The sequence below is a fragment of the Portunus trituberculatus genome, chromosome 27 (genome assembly GCF_017591435.1).
Source record: "Portunus trituberculatus isolate SZX2019 chromosome 27, ASM1759143v1, whole genome shotgun sequence".
Classification (NCBI taxonomy): Eukaryota; Metazoa; Arthropoda; class Malacostraca; order Decapoda; family Portunidae; genus Portunus; species Portunus trituberculatus.
In genome coordinates this window covers 4,133,195-4,141,869 of record NC_059281.1, presented here as the reverse complement: position 1 = coordinate 4,141,869, position 8,675 = coordinate 4,133,195, and the positions used below count along the sequence as shown (strand labels likewise).

At 43.6% G+C, this 8,675-nt stretch overlaps 1 protein-coding gene across 1 annotated transcript in view; it reads right to left on the bottom strand.

Annotated features, from left to right (window-relative positions):
* The window catches only part of LOC123509678 (protein FAM214A-like), a 66,919-nt gene extending 59,565 nt beyond the window's left edge, over window positions 1-7,354 (bottom strand). The window contains 1 exon segment of the mRNA XM_045264151.1: window positions 6,967-7,354. The gene's annotated coding sequence lies outside the window, so the exon portion shown is untranslated.
* Between the last annotated feature and the right edge of the window lie 1,321 nt (window positions 7,355-8,675).

Sequence of the window (8,675 nt, the reverse complement as noted above, 5' to 3'; positions counted from 1 at the left end):
CAAGAACAAGAAGAAAAAGAAGCACAAGAAAAAGAAAATGAAAAAGAAAAAGAAAAGAATAATAACAATAAGAAGAAGACGACAAAAGAGAAAAGAAGACAAAAGATAGTTATGTAGTTGCAGTAATAGTAGTAGGTAGTAAAATATGAGAGAGAGAGAGAGAGAGAGAGAGAGAGAGAGAGAGAGAGAGAGAGAGAGAGAGAGAGAGAGATCTTAATGAACACAAGATTCCTTACAAAAAACACATCCATAACATATTTCTGCTTCGTCATGCAATATGCTCCACCTCCTCATCAGACACTCCTCCCTTCCTCCACCTCACGTCCACCTCCTCATCAGACACTCCTCCCTTCCTCCATCTCCTCATCAGACACTCTTCCCTTCCTCCACCTCACGTCCACCTCCTCATCAGACACTCCTCCCTTCCTCCACCTCACGTCCACCTCGTCTTTCAAACTACTCCTCTTCATCTGGTTCCTTCCCTCCACCTCCATCCCTTCTCCCATCAACACCCTTCCCATCACTGTCTCTTCACCCCTTCAACACTATTGCAGAACCTTCTCTTCATTTAGTTCTCTTTTCTCCCATCAACACCCTTTCTATCACTGTCTCTTCACCCCTTCAACATCACCCCTTCATTTAGCACCCTACCAAGTTTCTCTCTTCATCTCTTCTTAGCCGCATCCTCTTCTCTATCAACGCAACTAACTCTTGTCTCGTTATCTTTTTCCTTCATCACGTCTCTTCTGAATTCCATCTCATTCATCTTTTTTTTTTTTCTATTCGCTTCTTTCTTTTATTTTGTCTTAACTCATCAACACTAGTATACCTACGTCTCTCTCTCTCTCTCTCTCTCTCTCTCTCTCTCTCTCTCTCTCTCTCTGTGTGTGTGTGTGTCGAAAACTAAACGTGGGAAGAAGGTAGGCAAGCAGTTCCGTTGGTCCTTCTTCTTCTTCTTCTTCTCCTCCTCCTCCTCCTCCTCCTCCTCCTCCTCCTCCTCCTCCTCCTCCTCTTCTTCTTCTTCTTCTTCTTCTGCCTCCCTATCCCTCCTCCCCCCCTGCTAAAGAGGTCAATTTCTGCTGAGAGTGTAAAGGATGTAAAGGACTCCACATGATTCTTCTTCCTCAATTTAGGATCATCATAACAACCGCCACTGCTTCTCTCTTTTTCTTCCTCCTACTACTTCTCCTCCTCCTCTTCCTCCTCCAATTTCTTGTTTCCTTTTCCTTTTATTTATTATCTCCCTTTCTTTCTATTCTATTTCTTTTCTTTCGATTTTTTTCTTATACGTTTCTTTTCCCCTTTTCTATTCCTTTCCTTCTCTTTTCATTAAGTTTTCTCTTCCGTTCTCTTCTTTACTTGTTTCCCTTGCATTCCTTCCCGCTTTCGTTTCTTCCTAATATATTTTTATCTCTATCTTCCTGCTCCTTATCCTTTTCCACCAGAACACCAAGAACCTAACCTAATCATTTATTTCTCCCTTTCATTAGTTCATTTCTCTCCTTTTCCTCCTCCACAATCATTACCACAAGCACCTTTCCACTCCACCACCATTACCACCACCACTCCCACCTCCCCACAACCCCACCAAAACCTATAGTTTGTCCCCCTCTCCCATTCCCCATTTACACTATTCCCACCGCCCCCATCTTCACTCCGTTCCACTAACCTACTACCTGTCGCTGCCGCCTCCTCCTCCTCATCAACGCTTCTTCTACCTGCCAATGTTCTTATCCTGATCCCTTACTAAACAATTTGCAAAGGAGGAGGAGGATTACAAAGGAATACAAAGGAAAGTTAAACAGCAACAAACCTCTTGGTCCTTTCGAGGCTGTTTGGTAACTACTTCTAACTGGCTACAGATAAGAGAGACAGGACAGTACAGGAGGAAGAGGAGGAGGAGAAAGCGTAGAGTGTTTAGAGTACAACATAGTAAGCCTTGGGACAGGAAGGGACAACCATGGAGGGAGGGAAGCACAGATGTCCACCCCTCTTTAATCTCTCTCTCTCTCTCTCTCTCTCTCTCTCTCTCTCTCTCTGGTATAATGACTGCAAACTTACAATGCTCACCATCCTCACGTCCGTTGGCAACCCCTGTGTGTGTGTGTGTGTGTGTGTGTGTGTGTGTGTGTGTGTGTGTGTGTGTGTGTGTGTGTGTGTGTGTGTGTGTGTGTGTGTGTGTGTTTTCCTGCTCAACACTCAAACTTTTCAAACACAAAGCAAACAAAGACGCATGCAACACTCTCTCTCTCACACACACACACACACACACACACACACACACACACACACACACACACACGCCTGTATACAAAATGCTACTAAAGGTTACAATTTTCTTGGGCAATAACAGCACAACAAATATTCCCCGTCCTTCCCAAACACACAGAGGAGGAGGAGGAGGAGGAGGAGGCCGCTGATGCTATAAAATCTCAGTATATACGTCGAATTGTTACTGGACACACACACACACACACACACACACACACACACACACACACACACTGTGTGTGTGAGAGAGAGAGAGAGAGAGAGAGAGAGAGAGAGAGAGAGAGAGAGAGAGAGAGAGAGAGAGAGAGAGAGAGAGAGAAACACTTTCACAATAACGCCCACGGTAACACTTCTCTGTGTATCACGGGCCAGAACTGCACACACACACACACACACACACACACACACACACACACACACACACACACACACACTTAGCAAGAATATTCAACTTGTAACACTCAAAGTAGAGAGAGAGAGAGAGAGAGAGAGAGAGAGAGAGAGAGAGAGAGAGAGAGAGAGAGAGAGAGAGAGAGAGAGATTATAGGCAAGCAGGAGAGCAGTAGGCAACCACCCCACAACGACTTACCCCCTTCCCCCCCATTATCTCCCCTTCCTCCCTTCTCTCTCCCTCCCCCCTGGCGCTAGGTAAGGCTCGGGAGGCAGTTGGGAAATGACTAGGCTTTGTACAGCAGCCCACCTCTGTCATGACGTCACTACTACTGCCCCTCCTCCTCCTCCTCCTCCTCCTCCTCCTCCCCATCCGATCCCTCCGTTCATTTTTTATTTCTCTCGCTCCCCATCTATTCCCCTCCAAGCAGCACTCCTCTCCCTTCCCTCTCTTTCCCCTCTTCTTTCTCTCTCTTCCTCTCCTTTTCTTTTCTCCACCTCCCTCCTCATCCACTTGCTCTCCCAAGCACCTTCATTTTCATTCTTCTCTTCTCCCCTTTCCCTTCAAACACTCATTTTCCCGCTCTTCTCTCCATCCTAACATCCTCCTCTACCTCTTTGTTCCATTACCTTCACCTTCAAACACCCTCCTCTCCTCCTCTTCCTTCTCCTTCTCCTCCTCCCGCTAACGGACATCCCACAAAGGTTCTTCGACAGGAGAGAACCAAAAATAGCAAATCTTAAACCTTCCTGCAAGTTCAAGAGCCACAAAAAAGAGCGGTTCTTCCCCCGTCCCTGGAAACCTTAAGAGAAATGTACGATAATTTTTTATTGCGTTTTTACTCTTAGGAAAACAACGTGTAAATTATCACAAAATGCTCAACTATCTAAAGCATATCTATTCTTTCCGGTTTTATTTATTCATCTATGTTTCCTCTTCTTCCACTATTCTTCTATACCCCTTCACTCTTTTCCCTTCTTTTCGTCTACCTCTTCAACAAACAAAGCTCCAGTCACGCATTTTCTCTCATCCTTTTATCTTATTTTATCACCTTTGACTCTTTTTCCTTCGGATTTTCTGAGGTAACTGAATTTTAACCACTAGCAAAACTACAATAACTGTCAATTCTCACGTCAATCAGCAGTTAGGCAATCCCAAGTGCTCGTTTTGGAGTTACAAGTAAAAGACAAATGGTTATGTTGGTGGTGGTGATAAATAAAATAACTGGTCTTCGCCTCAACACTGACGGTACAAGTTAGGCAATATGAAGTGTTCGTTTGAAGTTACAAGCAAAAGATAAATGATAATGTTAATGGTAGTGATAAATAAAATAACTGGTCTTCGCCTCACAACACTGACGATACAAGTTCTTCGTGAAAACGAGTGAGGGAAAAAAAAAGGACGAAACGCAACAAAAGTTCAGTTGAGCACAAAAGTTCACGTTGCCACACAAAGAAAATGAAAATAATAGAAGCCAGTAGAGTTTCACACCTGAGGGCCATGAAAGAAGAAAAGAAATTAAAAAAGATAAAAAAAAAAGTGTCTAAAAGTGTACCTAATTGTCACTTGTGGTCACGTGTGTATATAATGTCTCTACTATGACCTCGATAAGAAATACTACCACCACCACCACCACTACTACTAATACTACTACTGCTAACACCACCACCACCAATAATAATAATAATAATAATAATAATAATAATAATAATAATAATAAGTGATCTGATTCCTTTGCTTAAAATAATCCACACACACACACACACACACACACACACACACACACACACACACACAGAGAGAGAGAGAGAGAGAGAGAGAGAGAGAGAGAGAGAGAGACCTGCCGACTTCTCGTTCCGCTTCACCTCTTCCTATCAGCAAAATAATAAAGGTGGTGCTAATCATAACTACACCACCAGCAAACACACACACACACACACACACACACTTTCCATCGATACCTAAACATGACCAGGAAAATTAATTCTGAGGGATGAAAATCTGAAAAATTTCTATCAATATTTAGCAAAACCATCTTATTAATTCCACTGATGATGCAGAGAGAGAGAGAGAGAGAGAGAGAGAGAGAGAGAGAGAGAGAGAGAGAGAGAGAGAGAGAGAGAGAGAGAGAGACGAAGACAGTTTACCCAAATTAGCATTGAAGACAAGAGACAAGAAGAATATAAAGAGGAAAACAAGAGGAAACAAGGCAGCTAGAGCAGTAGGAGGGAAGCGTGTGGGAGGGGACCGTCTGGAGAAGCTAGGCACTGGGAGGCTCATGGACTGGAAGGAAACCACGGTGGAAAGTGTAGGAGGGGCAAGGGTGAGCCATCTGGAGCTTGTAAACCCCACACTACGAAAGCGGAGATCCATGAAATCTTGCGTTGACACCAGACAAACAAAGTAAGAAGGCTCTATATTAGAAGGAAAGTGTAGATAGGTAGGTAGGTAAGGTGGGTGGGTGAGTGTCAGGAAATACTGGGAGACTCGAGTTGCAGGGTTGAAGCTTCATTAAATTACTCAAGAACAAGAAGTAACTCATGGAATCTTGCACCAACACTACAAGAAAAAAAGTACAAACGCTTTATAGATAAGGAGGAAATGATGGCGTTGTAGAAGGAGCTTTGAAATGATAGAATGGAGGCATCTCGAATCTGTAAACTCCACCTAAAATACTAAAATTCATGAAATCTGGCACTGGCACGAGGGAGGAAACGAGTAGAAACGCTTCAGATAAAGAACCAGTGAAGGAAGAGTTGAAGCGACAAGGAGACGTGTGCAACCTATAACCCTCAATGAACAAGCCGAGACTCGTGAAAAGTTGCACGAGCATGCGAGGAAGGAAGGAGGAACGTTTAAATAGTGAAGGTCAGCCTGAGTAAGGTATGCAGTATGGGACATGCTGAAACTCACTCGCTCATGCACCAGCAATGAGAGGAATAATCTTCACAGCCTCACACATTGACTCCTACAGCATCAGGTTTCCACAAAGAATTCCGTGATCAAAAAATAACGAATAAAAACAACGGCAGAACCACTAACAGCCACCCCAAGGTGAATTATAATAAAATCAACTTCACACTCCCCCAGTCCTCCCCCACCTCTCGTCCACGCCAAGGTTATCATGAGCGATAAAACACGTACAAGTAAGTCTGCTTCTAACACTTGAACACCATGGGTCCATGGCCACTCAAGAGGCAGGCTGGCTAAGCATTCACCACGCACTCCATCACCTAGTAACCATATGCATGTCTTGCGATTAAAGATAAATATATGACTGACGTAATGCTATCGTGTACCATCCCAAGCCAACGTCTGTGAATCGGAACATCTGGTCCAGTTCTGGGCAAGTGGAGGGCAGGAAAATGATTACCTTGGAAATTTCCACTGCCTCCGGAGGGGAATCGAAGGCCACAAAGAAAACGTATCTTTTTTTTTTCTGTCATCATGCAACAGCAAGTAAACTAGTATTGGGACTGTTGTGTATACATGCACGAGTGGTACGAGTTATGGCGTATTGGGTACAAGAAACAAGGACAAGGAGGAAACATTAAAATAGGCTATAAAACCTGACAGCATACTTCAGCACTCTCACGCCTGCCCACCGGTCCCACTGCCAAGAGAGGTGATGGTGTCATGATACAACAATCGCACTCTGAACTAGAACATAGCCAACAAATCACACTAAAAGATATTGGTCTCACGCTACCATCATTTCGCATCTCATTTTCCCTCACGCCTCAAGGACGGCCATAGTACAATGCTACGGTGACATGTGAGGCTGCCTTCTTGGGGACTGCATAGCATTGTCGTGCCTAGCAAACGTCAACCATGGGAGCACATCACTTTCTCCCCATTTGTGAGCCTTTCCAATTCGACCATACTGCAGGACTACCAACACCCCGAGTTAAGAGAACGTTCACCATCATTGCACGTTACTTTCACATCCACTCGCAATATCCATCAATTTGTTTACATTAGTCATCAATCGTAACACTGATTCTCGTGTTTACTGAAGTACGGAATCTAGTAGTGGTTAAGGGTGATTCAGGGATGCAGAGTACCTTTATCTGAGTGCAGTTGGCAGCCCTGCTATAACATGAATCAGCTGGCAGGATTATTTTGATGCAAGTTAAATGCAAAATACTCCCCTCACGTTTCTCCCACGACAACGGAGCTCCTAGGACACCACGAGGTCAACGCTGCCTAGAGCTATTTGACCTACAGAAGGAGGAATACAACCACAGGAGGAGAAACACAGGACAGTCACTCGAGTTTAAAATAGAGTTGCAAAAAGGACTTACCTTTATTCACGAGGGACCACTCAGCTCGACTTCCTTGCTCAACACGTCCCTCGCCTCTCTACCGCAGCCACTTCACTCCATGTGGACGATGAAGGAAACAACCGAAGATGGAGCGAAACAAAAAAATTCAATAGCTGCGCGTTGGTGGAGTGGTCGCCCTGACAAGCCACCGAACAAAGACTTGCTAGAGCGTCATTTTGAATCGCTTTTTTTCCGGCCACTGTGAACCTCCACCGCTCTGACTCTTGGGGAACAGATAGGTGCACCTACAGGGTCATTCTCACTGATCCTGGTAGTCACTGTGGGTCCAGAAGGTTAAGAATTCCGAGGTCATGTTGAGCGGGGCAGCGCGGCTGAGCGTGAGGGAGCCAGACGTGTTGTGAGCGCCCAGCTGATTCTCGAGCTAAAGTTGTCTCGTCCCCAGCTCCTCTCCGCCTAGCAACTATCTTTTTTTCTTTCTTTCTTCTCTCTCTCTCTCTCTCTCTCTCTCTCTCTCATTTATCGAGGAATGCCTGTCTCTGTTTACACTCATCCGTTGAGTATCATTGTGGTTTGATATCTCAAGTCTGATGAACAAAGACACCACGTGAACCTGCCACCACTAAATTTAGCGCATATATGAATTAAGGCAAATAGAATGCTCGAGTTACTGCAGATTCAAGTGTATTAACGTTATATAAGACTGTCTCCCATGAGTGCGAGACAGTAGGGAATCAGAGACACCGTGGCTGTGCACAGAACACATCTGAGAGGGTCGCCTGAGGGCATCGTCCCTTGCATAGTTTAACCCTCTGAACAATCAATGCACTTGCTAAGGAATGTATTGATCCATAAATGTTCGCCTTATTAATCACATGAGCTGTGTTTAAACTGCGGGCATAACGCTACATAAATTTTCTTCATAAGTAATTAGTTTATATCTGTTTATATATATATATATATATATATATATATATATATATATATATATATATATAAATTTTTTTCTTCAGAAACTTTAATAACAACGGTAACGCACTACTATTATTACCACCACTACTACTGCTACTGCAGCTACTACAGTATTAATGCTGTTGCTGTTATTGTTACTACTGTAGAGTTAAATCTTAATCAACACAACACTCACTCCAATAAGTTTATGAAAGTCAAACGAAACACTAAAATCCTTTGTCTAGATCGGACAAAAGTATTTGCTTGAGAGAGAGAGAGAGAGAGAGAGAGAGAGAGAGAGAGAGAGAGAGAGAGAGAGAGAGAGATGGTCCTGTTGCCAAGGTAGTCTAATCCCCGAAGGAACAGGAAAGGAGGACCAGCTTGGGTGTCACATAACAACACCCTCTGCTGCTCTTCAGGGTCCTGCCGGAACGTGTCGGAGGGAGGGAAGGTGTCACACTGCTTGGTGCTATAATTACCTGTGCTACCAAGAGCAGCAATAATAGTGTATAAATTTCATCGTTATGATAATGACAAAAAAATATATTAATAACAATAACAACAAAAAACCACAACTACTGCTACTGTTACCTATACAACTATTACTAGTATTACCTCTCAGGGGAAGCAGCTTGTGCTGCAGGTCGCTGTAATCCGCTGAGTATGTATCTGGACACGTTAATAAAGAAAGGTATATACACATTACATTTAACCTTTGAGAATATTTAAATTAAGTATTGTTTTCATATAGCTTATAGTTGATTAATTGATGTGGTATA